Source organism: Gymnogyps californianus, chromosome 5 (assembly GCF_018139145.2).
Source record: "Gymnogyps californianus isolate 813 chromosome 5, ASM1813914v2, whole genome shotgun sequence".
NCBI lineage: Eukaryota > Metazoa > Chordata > Aves > Accipitriformes > Cathartidae > Gymnogyps > Gymnogyps californianus.
In genome coordinates, this window is record NC_059475.1 from 7,047,953 (window position 1) to 7,064,329 (window position 16,377).

General features: G+C 45.9%; 1 long non-coding RNA gene across 1 annotated transcript; it reads right to left on the reverse strand.

The window, feature by feature from the left end:
* Positions 1-299: 299 nt before the first annotated feature.
* LOC127017206 (uncharacterized) lies at positions 300-15,972 on the reverse strand. The gene is made up of 4 exons (XR_007766548.1): positions 15,907-15,972; positions 3,324-3,431; positions 2,394-2,499; positions 300-807 (listed from the first exon to the last, which is right to left on the reverse strand). It is a non-coding gene; the product is annotated as an uncharacterized LOC127017206 (long non-coding RNA).
* Positions 15,973-16,377: the final 405 nt, after the last annotated feature.

Here is a 16,377-nt window from a genome sequence, read left to right on the forward strand (position 1 = left end):
AGCTCCTTACCTCCCAGAGATGTTGGGAGGATGCAATCCTCCGTCTGCAGGGCACGCGGGTCCTGCCACCATGGGGATTTGCCAGGCAGAGGCACCGGAGCAAACACTCGCGTGAGTGAACAGACCAACAAATTTGTACAGATGTAAGGTAGCGGTTGTGTAACAGCCCTGGTGATTTACATTTGCTATCTGCAGATAGGGATGAAACGCGGGTTGCCTGCAGTGTGCTTGCACGCTCGTACACGCACACCCCGGAGGGAGAGTAAAGTGGAGCCCTTGGATCTCAGTCAAGGCAGTGATTCAGAGGCAGAGCAGCATGCGAGGGATGGGTAGCTGCTAGCCAGCTGCTTGTTGGGTGGGCTCAGGCTAATTAAGCTGTCTGATTGGAGAAAGGAATCAAAGATTCAGGAGCAAGAAGAGAACAAAAGTGCAAGTCAAACTTCAGTGCCCGTTAGCTTGATGTGTAATTTCATGACAGTTTACAGACCTGTGCAGGAGAACAAAGTGGAAAGCATCTATTTTTATGTTGCAGGGGGATGCTGAGCTGAAGAAAAGACTCAGTTCATGAAACACAGAGTTTGGCTTCTTTTTCGTCTTAATCCACCTCCTGCTACACACTCCTCTGTTCAAAACAGCACACATCTTCATAACATCACTTGCATGCAGGGTAGCCTTGTTTTGTTACAGGACCGGGTTCAGGGAGGAAATTGGTTTCTGATGCTCTGAATGGCTTTGTAAATGAATGATGAGTGAAGACGCAGGCAAACCGGGAGATACAGGGAAGAAATTGATAAATAGAAGAGAACGCTGTGGAAAAAAACCAAGGGGTTCTAAATTACTTCCACAAAATCCAGTAGTAATTTGCGTGTTTGGTATTAGGTATTAATGGCATCTCTCTCCCTGCTGCACCGAAACATGTTTTATATGCACAAATAAAGGAAACTGCCAACCACCCCAGTGTTTGTGTTAGTTTTAGAAAACCTGCACATTTAATTTCCAAGCTTAAAAGGAAATAAGAAACCTGGAGCTCTGGAGATCATTGCTGTTTCCTTCCAAAGCAATTCTGCATGTTTGACATCTTATCTATTGTTTATGTCAGGCAAACAGTGCCTGGACAACACACAGAGTGGGCTGCAGCGGTAACACGGCGAGCGAATACCTATGAGTCTCGGTGATTCATCGCTCCAAGGAGCTCTTGCTTTAATCACAGAGGACTGGCAGATGAGGAAGACCATGAGGATTTATGACTTTGGGGCAGAGTGACAGCTGTCCCAAGTATTCCAACCCAAATCTACAAATCAATGCTTTTATTAGAAAGTGACAGTATTAATGGTGAAGGGTTGAGCAACCAACCGCCCCCCCAGAACAAAAATGCCACATGAGAGAGCAACCCCGCTTCACCCACAGAAAAATCAATCTGAAATGAAAGCTTTTCGATGGCTGAGGGATCTATCTGTAAGCTCATCTCTAGCTAAGGTAATCTCGCCTTTCTGAGTGTTGGGCTGCCTGTTTTATCACAGACATAAAGAAGTGTAGAGTTTAGTGCCAGGACCTTGTAAGCAGCAATTAGCTGTGGAGCATCCCCCAGCCCTGCCAGCTTCCCTGTGTGGCCACTGTATTTCACTGCTCCACTTTCACAGAGACCTTTTTACACCCACTCCGCTGTTTTAGATGAACAGTTTGGTGTCCACATCATGTTTTACCTAAGAGACCCATGCTCCCTCCACAGCTGCACTTCTCCTCTACCACAAACAGCTGGGTCCTGTCTGAAAGCAGCAATCCCTACGGGTCATGGAAAAATGAAAGCTTCCCTTCAGAACCTGTGGCTGGAGTGTATAACTAGAAATTAAGAGACCTGGGCTCTATCGTCCCTTACAATGCTCACACGTGCAAGTGAACAGTTTCCTTATCTATGCAACTCAGTTTCTCCATCTCTGAAACAGAAAAGCTGCCTCTCTGGAGTGTTTATTCACAAAAATGGATTTGAGGCTTTCAGCTGGGTAGGGACATGAAAGTGCGAAGTGCTGGTATGGGCAGCAGCTGTGGCCTGCTTACACCCAGAAATAAAGAGAAGGAACTTCAGGAGGGACATACTGAATGCGTTCATATCACCTACCACACAACCCTCTGTACAAACCAAGAGATGCACTTTATTTTAGAGAAGGGACCTGCCCCGCGGCTGCTGCTGCCTGGTAGAGCAGAGAGGTACAAGGGACCCTTATGCAGAACCCGCTCCCAGACTGAACTGCTCCAGCAAAGGCAATACCTGCCTTCTAGCCTCAACGAAATTCCACAGGAATTGTGCCCCCTTTCCAGCCCTATTTGAATCACTTAAAGCTGTGAGCCTTTCCAGCCCGCAAGCACTCAATTAATCAAGATGTGTCAGCCCGTACCTGCTGCGAGGACTGAGCCACATGGCCGCTGAGGTGGCCATTACAGTGTCCCATCAGGGTAGTTTAGGGCTGGTTGATTTGTCTGTTTGATTTCAGTTTTCAGTAGCTGTAAAAACAGCACAAATAATCAAAAGAGGAAAAAAAAAAAAAAAAAGAAAAGCTCCAATACTTGCTTTCCGACTGCAAGCCTTGCAGTTCTTTGCAGAAAGCAAAGTCAAAAGCAAGGTTGCATTCACAAGCCAATGACCATTTTGTCATCGCAAGCCATATGGACCACACATTTAATTTAGAGATACTATCTGTGGAGCTAAGTGCCAATACAAGATAATGGTCACCTAGTGCTGCAAAGGCAACGCCAATATGTTTTTCTTCAGAGAGGACGTGAAATCCTACGTGAAGCCCATTACGCTACCATGGTGTCTGTATTGCTGTCTCTGAGTAATGCTTGGGAAGAGGAGGGTCACCGCTCCCAGAGCTGCTGGAGGCTGCCACTTCTCACTTGGCGATAGTTGACAGGGCTATCGTTAATTGGCAGGAGATCAAGCAAGGAGCCCACCTCCTTCTGAGAAGGGGCAACCTGTTCAGAGCTTTAGGGTCATTTGTAATAACACTCTCGTACTAGTCTCCATTTGCTTTCAAGGGTGATCAGAAATGTATCATTTGGGGGGCAGGGTGGGGAAGGGAAGAGAGATTTTTGAGGGACTGATCAACCACTTGAGATTTTGTTGCATCCTCATGGCATACTTTTACCATTTTATTAGGAAATACTGCTATTTTTTCTTGAGCTCTAATCTTTTGGAGAGGCAGCATCAGTAACCAGAATCACCATTGAAGTTTCTGGATGGAAGCATCCTCACCTGAAACTTAAGGGGTTGGCATAACATTTTCCTACTTCTACTTTCACTTCTGCAATGGGTCACTTCTACCCACCTCATAGGCATGATCGAGTGTTACTTCTGAGGATGTTACCCCAGGGATGCGATTTTTTCCAGTTGTTGATGGGAGAGACGAGAACTATCTTCCGAGTCATTACTGTGGCTATAATCAGTCATCAGAGAAAAACATTAAAAATATTTTGGCACTTATATAAAATAGAACAGTATCAAACAAATGCTTAGAAATTAGGAGACAGTAAAAATAACAAGCCAACAGTATCTTTGAAGTTTCTACAGTAACATGAAACATTGTTCTATCATTTTCTTTGGAAAAGGATTTCCTGTGATGTTGCCTCTATATGCACAAGATGACTGTTTACGCAGCTAGTTCCTAAGCTCTATACATTTCCAGCTGAAAGACCAGAAAAAGAATGGACAAGTTAGAAAATGTCACCTCAGCTGGGATTTTTGATCACAGAAGACTCTTAGTAATGACCATGGTTCCCAGGATAAGATGACGGAGTGTTTGAAAGAGGAAAAAAAAAGTGATATTGTCAAGGTATTGCCTGGTGACTTGGTGGCTTGAGGAAGAGTTTCGCAAAGATACAACAAAGCCGATGGTGCTGTGGGCTGTGATGCTCCAAACCATCTATCAGCTTAGCACTTCTGTTCTGGAGAAACTCTGAATTTCACCTATTTTCCCATTCTCCAGAAGGGGACGAATAAGCAGCTTTGGAAAACAACAGATTCCAAGATCTGCCATAAGAGTATTTCTAACATTTTAATGACCTGGGAGCCAGACGTTTTTTTTGGTTTTGGTTAGTATTTCAGTAACATGCCTCAGATGTTTTTCTTCACTTCTTAACCTCAAACGCAGTACAGCATAGCCAGACGCTTGCAATATGCAGCGTCATGGACGGGCACCAAAAGAGTGCTGCATATACAATGGAAAAAATGCAGTAGTGACACATACGCATCTATAGCTATATATACACACACATGCTGCCATTCAGGTGAGCACAGGCAGCCTGGATTTTCCAGGCTGACGTGTTATTTACTCTTCTCCCAGCTTTGGAAGATTTTCCCTGGAGTTCGTAACCTGCCCCCCTCTGACAGGGCTCGGGCTGAGGAACGGACCCACCGCGAGTCTCTTCCGACAGCCTCCAGCTCGCCTCCTTTCCCAACTGATGTTAAGTAAACATCGGCTTTTAGCCCCTAGGGTATTACACTTGACCTTTGCACCCACTGCAAATATCTTCATAAATAAATGATCGAGTAACAAGGAAGGAGACGACAGAAGGATTCAGGGGAAAAATAGCATATGCAAAACTCGATTGAGCTGTCTGGTCACTACATCCTGATACAAAGGTGATTGGGGAGGTTTCGTGATGGATGACATGTCATTTGCAAGAGCTCTGTCTGTAGTTGCCAGCACAGAGAGAGGTCCTTAAAATTCCAGCAGCTGAAGCCCTGTCATCCATCAGGGAGAGGAACACAGCCATCCACCCACCCGCTTGGCCGGCGCGGGAGCCCAAATGATGAGCATAAGTCACAATCATTTTGTTTGTGCAAAACTCTTGGCCATGAAGTAGCAGCCGGTGCCTGGCTTACTGTGTGCGGCACTCCTACTTGTACTGACAACTACATCTGTATACAGGGGCTCCCAAACTCCTGGTGTGCAGGGCTTTTCCTACCTGGCAGCAAACTGGTCAGAGGGGGAGGTGCCGCTGCTTATGGTGGGATTACTCAGTCATGGGAGTAGAGTGCACTTCTACCTGCGAGAATGATTGATTTCATAAAACAGCTTGGAAATGAGGTCAGTGTTGTTTAGGCTTCCATTTGTAGGCATTCAAACACTGTTGTAACCCAATTCATCTTTTTTTCCTGTCAACTGTCACCCATCACGTAGGGTACAAAGCGGAAATGGTTTTTGTCTGCCTTTGTTTGGATCTCAGCAGTGTTAATTTTTAATTGAAAGCCACGCTCTAACACCAAGAAGCCAGATGGAATTGATTCAAACTTCACTCAAGCATTCTTTGACTGAGCTTCGAGTACTTTATATTAGTTTAGACTAAAATAAAAAAAGTGATCTATGCAATGCACTCCCCATTCAGAATGTTTGGGGAACTTTGCAGATAAGACCCACCTTTCCCCCCTGCAGCTCCTGGTTACTTGGTCTGGTTCCCATACTGCTCACACTGGCTAAACGCAGACCAATTCCTAGCAAAATAAATAGTGTTTCTTAGTCAGTACAAAAGCTTGCGGCTTCTTTGCCTGAATTATAAATTCTCCACAGGTTACACCTGTGGCCAATAGGGCCTAAGGGATAAAGCAATATGAAAACAGGTCATTGAGTAAACATGAGATGACGCCACAAGGAAGTATTTGGCTCACCAGGTGGCAGAGAGAAACAGCAGCAGTATTCCACTTTTCTCTGTTTCTTTGTCAAAGCGGGCACTACCAGCCATTTTTCACATCACACAACCGTCCTCCCCCATGCCCTATGGGTGAAGCAGTGGTTTAGGGAATGATGTAATCAGAGCAGGAATTTGGGCTCGACAGCTTTTTCCCCACCGGTTTGAGGCACCAGCTGGGGAACACCTGCAATTAACGGGACCAGCATTTTGATATAGAGAACACAGGGCAGTTGGCAGAGGATGGTACATCTCATCATCCCCGATTTACACAGAGGAAACTGAGGTATACATGTGCAAGTCAAGGCACACATATTGCTGCAGCTCAGAGTTACTATCATTTAATCTCGATTTTCCTGGACTGAAGGGGAGCTACCTGGTGAAGGGAGAGGGTGTGGGGTTGATCCCCAGTTCTCCTCCCGCAGCCGGCCCCCAGGCTGGCAGGATCTGCTCGCTGACCTTTCCAGGAACGGGGCTGCATGTCTGAGTGAAGACTCACTCAGGATCAACCCCCGTGACTCTGGATAAATGAAACACTTTGCCGTCTGGCATATCACTCCGTTTCCCACGAAAGGCACAAATAGTCACCACGGCATGTACAAACACAAGGAATCTATTATTGGCACCTCTCCTTGGCTTGCCGTCGTGACGTCCAACCTGGAGGCAAGTGTTAATGCCCTTATAAGGCTCCTCGCACACATTTAAATGTGTTATCCTTTGGCCGATGATACAAACTGCTATCTCGGTAGCATACGGCATGGGGAGGTGGGAGATTTTCTTGGCTCTGTGGTGAGAGAGAGAAATTAAAAAGGAGCGTACAATGCTGAGTCACTGTGACAAATAACTTACTATGGAATACATTCAGGCTTTAGCAAGGAGGCAGCTGATAGTGAGTCAGTGACTGACTAGTGCCTCCTAGATTTTCCTGCTTGGGAAAGATTCAATTTAACGGGATGAAGCGCCAGCAAAAAGTCGTTCTCGGTGTTACCGAGTCAGTATCACTAATTATACACATGGTTAAAACTGTCAAGTTACATTATATGTCGTGTAATATGTGCATTTTATTTAGTGTATAGTATCCCCTCGTTATGAAGCAGTTCAGTACGTCCCATTAAAAACACTGGTTTTCAGACGCTGGAAATTTTGCCAAACTTCCACTGTTTGGCCATGTTAATTCAAGCATCTCCCCTCTTTTGGTTGCTTAACATTGCAGACTTATGAATGTCCTATTTAGCGTTCTGGTTTAGCACTCCATAGCACAATTTAAACCAAAATAGATTGTTTTGTGTTAAAAAAACTCCTTCCAAGTGCAAAATGGGTACAGTTTTGAGGCAGAAAGTAGAAGAAGGTCATAATTCACCCAAACATTTAGTACCAGTGAAGTCAAATTCGCATGTGCTCAATCACGGCCAATTATTTTTTTGGGGGGTGTGTGTGTGTGTGTGTGTGTGTCTTCCCCCCCCACCTCCAGTCTGACAGACCCATGCTCAGACAGGGAAACAAGATCTCACCCTGAGAAGTAGCTCACTTAGGACCATGGACCCAGAGGAGGGGAGCAGAAAGCAGGTCTGAGCAACTTTGTTCTGGTCCCCTTCCCCTGGACCCCAGGTCACGTACCCGGCAGTGAAACAGCAGAAACATCAAGAAACAAAGCCTCCCAAGAGCTGAAAAGCTGCTGCTGAACCCCTTTCCTATTCACACCACCCCCTTTCTGTTTACACTGCCTGGCACAGCTGCCGATTAAATTCTCAAATATTCACACCATCTCCTACCGCCACGTGACCAACACTACTTCCTTTAGAAGACAGCTTGCTGTCTTGCTGAACATAAATAATATGGAAAAAGTTAAAAGGCAATTCTGTCACCCAAGAACCAAGCACTGAAGCCTTTTCAGCCAGCCCATCCTTGGCCATGGCAGCAGGGGATCAAGGGGCCTGAGCAATGTGATACCTCCTGTGTTCCCACCAGGCTGCTCACCCAGCTGATGTCCCTTTCATCTTTGCCTGTTCTCTTGCCTCCAGAGAGACCCACTAGCATCAACCCTGAAATTCCTAAGATACCATGCTAACCATTACATTATGGGGAAGATTATAACTATTCCTGAGCAGACCACAACCAGGTGGAAAGAATTTCCTATCTTCCTCTTCCACCTGCACTCTGGGAGGAGACATGAGGTTCAGCCTGGCAAGGGGAACATTTTCCCCTTGAGCAATTCCAGCTGGGACACTGCAGTCAGGCCACACAAGTCTAAGCACAAGTATCATAAAGGCATAGAACAATCCACTGTTCGCTTGAACCGTTAATTAAGGAGTCATGCTAATGCTGTTCCTGTCTAAAGACTGGCTGCTAAGGAAGTGTAATTATTCATTCACATCTGTTGTCCAACGCATATGAACTACAGTGGTCCAGTTGCTAGCGAATGGAGTCCGTAAAGCTGGTCAAATATTTTTGCTCCATGCTTTTGTTTGTTTCTTGAACAAAAGTGTCTTTTTTCCCCTAAAACAAAGCTTTTCTTGAGAAACGGTGATATCATCAACAATTTCACTGTCTTTTTTTAGCCGAGTGCATCTCTCTCCAACCCTGGGAGACAAAGGGCTTCCTTATTTCCACCACGGCTCTAATACATCACATTACAAACCCCACTATTAAAGCAACTGGCATTCTTGATAGGGGCAGCCAAGGGCTTTTCCAGGCCAGGGAAGAGGCAAGTCCACAGAGCTGCAGGGAACTATGCGTTCCACTGATGCCAGCGTTAGCTCGTCTGTGGTTGCTGAAGGACTTTTGAGCCAGGCTCTCATTGGCCCTGAGGCGAGGAAGTGGTCTTAATGTGGATGTGAGCGTATACTTATGATCAAAAGAATCTTCTTTTAAGGAAGAATTGTCTTCTATCTGTGAAAATCACACACAGACCCTGCTTTTAAGAGCAGCAAATTCATATAATTTTAAGGAAAAAAATTACTCGTGTTTTTCTTTGCACGCTTGTGAAGAGAGGCTCTCAGATATGACCTTTCCAAAATGCCTGTCAACGATCAGCTATAAAACAAGAGATCTCAGTAATATTTTTCTAATGCAGAGTGAAGAGCAGCCAACTTCCCATAGAAAAGGAGGAGGATTTTCTCAAACTAATTTTATTTCCTTATCTTTAGTCATCTGTTGAAAAGAAAACACTAAATATATTCCTCAGTCTACTCCTTCCAGTGATAGCTCGAAGGAGTAAAGAACCATATGCTCCTTCAGCTGATCTATACTGTCTCCATGACAATGCACATTTACAAAGTTTGCTTCTAACAACTTTGTAGTATGAGCTCCAATTGCTTGTAATTAAGGGTACGAGGCAGCCTTTCAGGAGAGAAGAGCTGCTTGTTGCTGCAGCTACATCAGTCAGGCTCCCCTTCCCACTTCTGCTGGAGAGGGATGCCTTTCTGCACGGGGCTCTAGGTGAGGCCGTTACACTTCTGCACAGAAACTGTCCGGACCTTCAGCTGGTGGAAATCAGTTTAGCTTCAGCCATGTCGGTGCAGCTCAGCCACCTAGCACCAGCTGAGAAGCTAATACACTTAGTCCCTTCAAGTTGCATACAAGTTTTAATACGCAAGACACCTTAAAAGGATTTTTACTTATCAGAAAATCTTAGATTTTCACGGTGTCCTCCTTGTTAGAGGATGTTTTGCTCACAGTGTTTTAATTCAGTGAAACCAGACTTCCCAAAAGTTCCTCTCTCTGGAGCACAGCGGGGTCTTGAAGCTGTGACCTCCTTGAGCAGGACAGACGAGTTGAGGAGCAGGAGCTGGGCATGGGTGCCCTGTGCGAGGGCACCCACCGCTGCTGGAACCCAGGCAAGGGGAGAGGTGTTAGCTGGCTAGTGGGGAAGGGAAACAGTATGCCAGAAAATAAAGGGGCATGATTTACAAACTAGGAGGCTTAAGTGTCAGTAGTAAAAGCAAAAAGTAGTAACTCTAAGATGGGAAGGTGCACTGTTTGTCTCATCAAAGACAAATTATAGGATTTGACAGCATCGCTTTTTAATGTCTTAAAAAAGTAATTCTAGACATAGGCATATTTTATACTTAAAAAAAAAAAAAACAAAACAATTCCTTGTTTGATCATCTTCCCAGTACTTAAGACAGACTGAAGTTTGGAAAGTCCCGTGTTTAAGGCTTTTACTCCTCTCACTGGGGCAGCTCAGCTCACCCCAGTGCGGTGGACTGGAATTTCTTCCCATGCTCAGTGTGTATGTCGGGAGGGGTGTCCCTGACCTGCGGGGAGGAGAGGGGTCCCAGGCAGAAGCAGCAGATCACACCCATCCAAGGAGACGAGGCAGTGCCTGCCCGGCCACGCTGCTGCCTCTTCGGGTTGCCTGCGGCGGAGATGCCTTGCAGGGGCCGGGTGCTGCGAACACCCTCAGGGCTCCCGGCACAACCTGCCCAGGATCCAGACCCTGATGGAGCAGACTATGTCCTGAGCCCTATGGCACTGCAAACTCACCCCAACAGGGATTTATTTAGCTTATTGACGCTTACTGGCGTGCCCATGGTTAGCAGCATGCTGTGTGACGTGCACAGCCATCTGCAAAGGGCGAGGGAGCTGCCCAGCAGAGCACTCAGGCTGGGGCATCTCTAAAATTTAGGGATCTTTTCCAAAATAGCGTTTGGAGAGGTCAGGATCAAGAAGTCGCTTTACAGCTCCAGATGCATCATATCAGGGATAACCAGTCGGTAAACAGTCGCCTTCTTGGGCAACTTTTACCCTGTGCAAAACACTGGACAATATCTGTTGTGAGACTTCTGGGAGCTCTCAGCATCCAGGAAAGACATCAGCCAACAAAAAGGCAGCCACTACCACCCCTCCTGCTGCCCAGGTATGTCAGGGCAATGCCAGGGAGACACCACACTCTCCCTGGGAGAGGAGATGATGCAGTGGCAGATTTTACACCTTTGCCCTTTAGATCTGTTGGATCTTTCTTAAAAAGAGTTAAGAAAGGGTCAGAAATGCTGGCAGGTGGGCAGCACCATGAGAGCGGGACAGATGCCATGTTTGTGGGCGCAAACAAGCAGATTGCCCATGATGGGGACCACTGCTCCTGGAGGTGCAGGTGACCAGCCTTCCTGGCTGAAGCAAGGTCTTACCACCCAGAACCAGAGGTGTGGTGGACCTCTTCTTTAGTCTCCTTTAAGACCTTTATATTCCTGTTTTTTCCAAGTTTCTTGGGTTTTCCTTTTTTAAAAAAAACCTTAATATATGGTAATTTTTAATCTTTTATTGTTTTATATTTTTCTTCTGTGTTGAGGGTTTTTTTTACTACAACTGCAAGAATAACTTCCATTTGAAACACCATTTGCCGGAAAATGTTGACATATTCCAGTACTTACAGAAGCCACGTTACACACCAAGCAGTATACAGAAGTTTGGATTTACTCCTAACCAAGCAAGCCAGGATGCCCAACATATCGACTACTTTAATGGACAAAAAAAAAATCTTATACTACGATATAATAGCGGAAAAGCTTTCAGGAACAGGCTGCGTCTGGGCCACAGGCTGTCAATTGGCAGCCTCCACCTAACCAAGTGCAGAAAGACGTTATATTGTTATTTTCAGAGCCTGTGTGTTTCACTATTCCCCAATCGGTACAATAGCTGTCAGCACTCCTGTTTTGAATTTCACACATTTGCTTAATCAGAAACCAACAGAAATACACAACCAGCTGAAGTGGTGCATGAGACTCAAATTCTTTCTTTATCAAGGAGTAACCCAAGATACGGGTTGCAGATCAGGTTAACCCCACATAATCAGTTTCAAATGGACCTATAGTACGTATTTCAGCTCAATAGTAAAAACTTCAGCTGGCTAAGATGGGACTGTATTTAAAAAAAAGTATAAAAGAACAATGATACATTTATTTTAAAATAAACCTGACACATTTATTTGAATTGTCAGAATGAAACATTTGGAGATTTTTTCTTTCCGTAGTTCACAACCCCATAAACTGACCCAGGCAGCAAAATCCCTATGAATTTATCAGATATTTTGATTTTTGCTAGACTGGCAATTTTCACTAAGAAATTTCTATCATTAAAATTTTCTCTGCTTGTATATCCCATTTAAACACAAACAGGACTCCCAAGAGCTGGCAAACACAGATTCCTGTTGAGCAGCTTTCTGCTGCTCTGCTCCTCCCAGCCCTCACCCTCACAGCAGCCAGGCCCAGGACACTGCTCACAAGCTGTCTCCACATCCACTTGATGCCTGCAAATATATGCCAAGTTCTAATTATGCTTGACAGTCCTCTAGAAATCCAGAATTCTTTTTCCCCCGCCCTGAAAATGCCAGATTCCTCCTGAAGTCTATTTAGAGGGAGTGAAGCTAAGGCTTCTCTAATTAGAGCTGAGTCTCCAGTTATCCCTTCACCCCGTATACCAGGAGCTAAGACAAATTCTGCCAGAGAGGAGTCACATCTAGACTAAGTCTACCAGCATTATGCAATGAAAGGAGGTGTGCTGTGCAAGAAGGAGTTTCTGCTGGGAAGAGAGACAGCTCAGAGTCACAGCTTCCTCTTCAAGCCTCCGAAACTCACGGATTCAGAAAGATTTGGTTTCCCCAGTACAAAACACCCTTCTTTCAGGGAGTAAGAGCCAGCCCTGCTTGGGCTTTGCTAATCTCTTCGTTTAGTAGGAAAGCACACGAGACTCGGCGTGCCAGGAGCTTAGGAGGCACCGCTCAGTTATTTGGTGCCTCCGAGAGCTCCCCGGTGAATGACAACGTAAGGGATTCAATGTGTGTGCCCAAGTGTTGAACAAACACTGCCTATTAAAGAGTTTAAGGGGAGGAAATGCTTTCCAGACACACAAGCCTTTTCTAAGGGAATTGCTACTCCGTAGGATGTCAGACACATAATGCCGATGTCATAAATGTCACCATACAGCAGTTTTCATTCAGAAAATATGATTGATGTCAAGAAAACCCAAAGAAATATATATCCCTTTTAATTCCTCTTACCCCTGCCCCTTTCTCTGGGGCTTTGGGAAACAGGCTTCAGGAGAAGCTTTGAACAGTCATGCAAAATCAATCACCTCCAGCTTTCAGAGGGTGGGAAAAAGCTAAAAGATTGCCACATCTTTTGGGAGGTTGAGAAAGGGGTGCAGCCCTGGCAGATAGCTCCCGCACAGCTCTGGAGCCTTCGCAGCCTGGCTCCCCAGCCCGCTGCACCCCGCAGTGCTGCCAGCATAGCCCACCCTTGGGGACGAGTGGCTGGTGGGTCCCAGGGACCTACGAGACATTTTTTGCTAGGAAGGATGTCAGGCTAGAAGCCTGGTGGAAAAAAAGCCACCAGTGCAGGTAGAAGAGTTGCTCGCTTCCTGCAAAATTATTGTACTCCAATTAAAAAAAAAAAAAAAAAGTATTTTTACCTGTCCTGTTTGGGGCATACACACAGTGAAGAGCAGGTGGAGCCAGAGGCACCTTCAAAGGCTGTGGTCAGATGAACCCAAATGAATAGGTATGCATGGATGGCGGCAAGCCCTGAGCGCACGTGATCAGCTGTGTCTCTTTGCTCCCATAACACTGGGCTCAGGCTGGGACTGGGCTGCGTCTCCTCACCTTCCCCAGGTCGGGGAACCCTGGAAGGGGTCCCCTTATCCATATCTAGGAAAACTAATCTGTTTTTCTTATTCCTTTTTCCTATTTACTTTGTTCGGTTTACATTTCCCTAAGCCAAAAACTCTGCTATATTTATTAATTTTGATCCTAGAGGAGTGTCTCTGGAGGTTCAGGGTAAGCGCCCATAGTTACGCTGCCACAGCACTGAGACACTCTGGCTTGCTGGGGGCTGCATCATGTTAGACCCCCACAAGTACATAGTGAGGGACCGCAACAGCCCAAAGAGCTCACAGCCTGGGGAGACAAGCCAGGCAAAGAAAATATTAGGGTCCTTATTATGTAGGGAGACTAAGATCCTAGTTAATTTTATTTAATTGCCTCCAGCTCCCTTTGGTCAATAGGGAAAGACAGACAGCCAGGGGTGAGCTGAACCAAGATGGACTAAATGCCCTGGAGATGAGCCTATATAACTCCTTAGACGGTGCAGGGAACCTATAGCAATAGCCCTCCTGGTTTAAATGTCCTAGCTAGGTGGGGTTAATCCAGGCTTGAGTTACTGGCTCAGGACTGCATCCAGGCTTGGGTTCAAGTTGAAAGCCTACGGCTGGAAGAGGAATTGTGCCTGCAATCCTTGGAAACCCAGACCAAGACCTGGAGTGAACAGCTACCCAGTCCCCCTATTTTTTGCTGTATTACTGTTGCATTTTATGGTCACCAAGAAGGCTTTCTCCCCCCCCCCCCCCCGCCCTTGATATGTGACTCCCTGGAGTAGGCTGTTTGTCCCCCCAGCAGAAAATAAAGAGTCACACCAGCAGCAGAGGGTGTGGGGGCAGACGCTTTTTGGGCATCAGAACTGGCAGTTTTTAGAGCCTCCGAATGAGTAGGCGACTGTGCTGAGGCTCTTTCTCCCACCACAAATCACGAAGCCAAATCTCTCAGCTGCACTGCATGTCTGCAGGAGCTCCTCCTCCGGTGCTGGCTAGTGTGGGAAGGGCTCTGCTGGCACGCAGCTCACCCGAGCGCTTGTGTGCATGTGGTCAAAATTAAGGCGAGCCCCAGTGCATGTGTTTGAGATGCATACGTGTACAAAGCCCTTCTGTCACTTACAGCCTGCCTGGCTTCACGAGAGCAACCTGGAGCACACCAAGCATCGGGACTATGTGCAACCAGCCAAACCCTCTGGGGTTGTTGGCACTTAGATAGCCCTGTGCAGGGAGGAAGGCATGGGCATAAGGGCACCAGAGAGCAGAGGTCTCTGCTTCTTCTTAGAGAAGGGTGGGAAACAAATTAGCTAAAGGTAGTGGAAACAGATGTAGTTATGTATCTTGTACCCTATAAAGGAAAGGCCCTTCCAGTGAAACAGATGGGTTTAAGTGCCATTTAAAGCAACTCCTGCTTTACCCAAGAAAGCCTCACACAAGCTTTGCGTGTGGATTACGCAAGCAGTTTATACAAGAAAGAGTCTGGCCACACATCTCTAACATCACAGGAAGCCTTCTTAAGCAAAGCTGAACCAGAGGAGTCAAGAAAAACAGCCCCTACGTCCTTGAACCTCAAGCAGTGCTGTTGACTTAAACTACCTGTGGTTGGGAGCTGAACTTAATTCTGTAACTGCTGCTTCTCCTTCCCTTTTCTGCTCGCATCCTTTGATAGCCCAGTCTCAGGAAGACATTTTTTAGGAACACATAACAGCATGGCTTCATTGTTTCTCGTGAATCGTAAAGACCATCACAAAACCGCACAGGCAAAAGGTGAAGAGATGTCCCAAAGACAATCACACAAGCAGAAGCTGTCATTATAGACATCGTGTCTCTAAACTCTTCAGAGTTGAGCCACCAATTTAGCACATACTGCCTCAGCCAGTTTGCACCTTCCCCTACATTAATTTTCTTCAAGCACCAGAGCAACAAGAGCTAAGCAATAGGCTTCAGAGACTTCCTTTTTCTGCCTCCTTTCTTTTGCAATCCTGTACTGCAGACTAGGGTCATAACCAACATGCACTTTAGACCTGTGAATGGAGAAGAATGTGGAAGACAAGTAACACCTTAATTTCTCATTTTGTTCAGTGAGAAGGCACTAGACACAGAAAAAGGTGGAGTTATTTGTTTGTTCCCTTTCAGTCAAAGCACTACTTAACAGCTAAAACCTAAAAAAAAAAAAAAAAAAAAAAAGAAAAGCAGTAAAAATGATAGAACAGTCAGACTTTGTTAGAATAATCAATATGGATAGAAGAAAAATTAGCTTGAATGAAATTTAGAGAGAAAAATATCCTCTCATCCTTCCTCCATACAGGCTAGTCCAACCACTCAGCTCATGCTGCTGCTGCTGCTGCCATTTCAGAAGTGACAGCTTTCAAAAGAGCCAGGACTGGTTTGCAATGCTAAGCTGAGGGAAGCACATGCAGGCAATAGCTGAACACAAAAATGCAGAGGAAACTAAAGTGTTTTTAAAAGAAAAAAAAAATAATCCCAAGGATATAAAATAGAGTTGGTAAACTAGAGCAGAGTCAAGGCAAAAGGCTCCCAGCAGTGAAAGGAAAGTTGCAGTTTTGGCTCATTGCTTAAAGCAATACTTAAGAAAGAAAATCTAGTACTGACAAAGATGAGGAGGTAGGGAAACACTCAACATACCTGCTGGTGGCTACACTGAAAGCCTGAAGGTTCGTCTCCTGCAGAGAAGAGCATTCCTGGTAGACTACTGCTTCATCTGCTTATACCCATGAATGCTCCCACCACCAGCACTCATTCACTCTTGTCAACAGCGCACACTTGAGCCTTTTCCCTGTGAGCGCTTACAGCTGTTTCCTGTAAAGCTGGTGGCTGTGCTCACACGCTTCTCTTGCCTGCTAGGTTAGCGATCAGCTGGCCCTGTGTGAGCCATACCTAGGAATAGTCCTTGCGTCCTCAGTACCTCACCTGTTACACTTCAGATGTCACTCTGACTAGCCAGGGCCCCTCTGACAGCGTGGGAAGGAAACGAGTAAGTAGCATGTTAACACCATCACCTCACTCTTGTTTCCACCTCTTTAGGGTCAGCTGCCCGCTCCAGGCTACAGCCCCATGGTTGCTAACAGGGTTGGAGTCACACAACCCCTTCTGTTC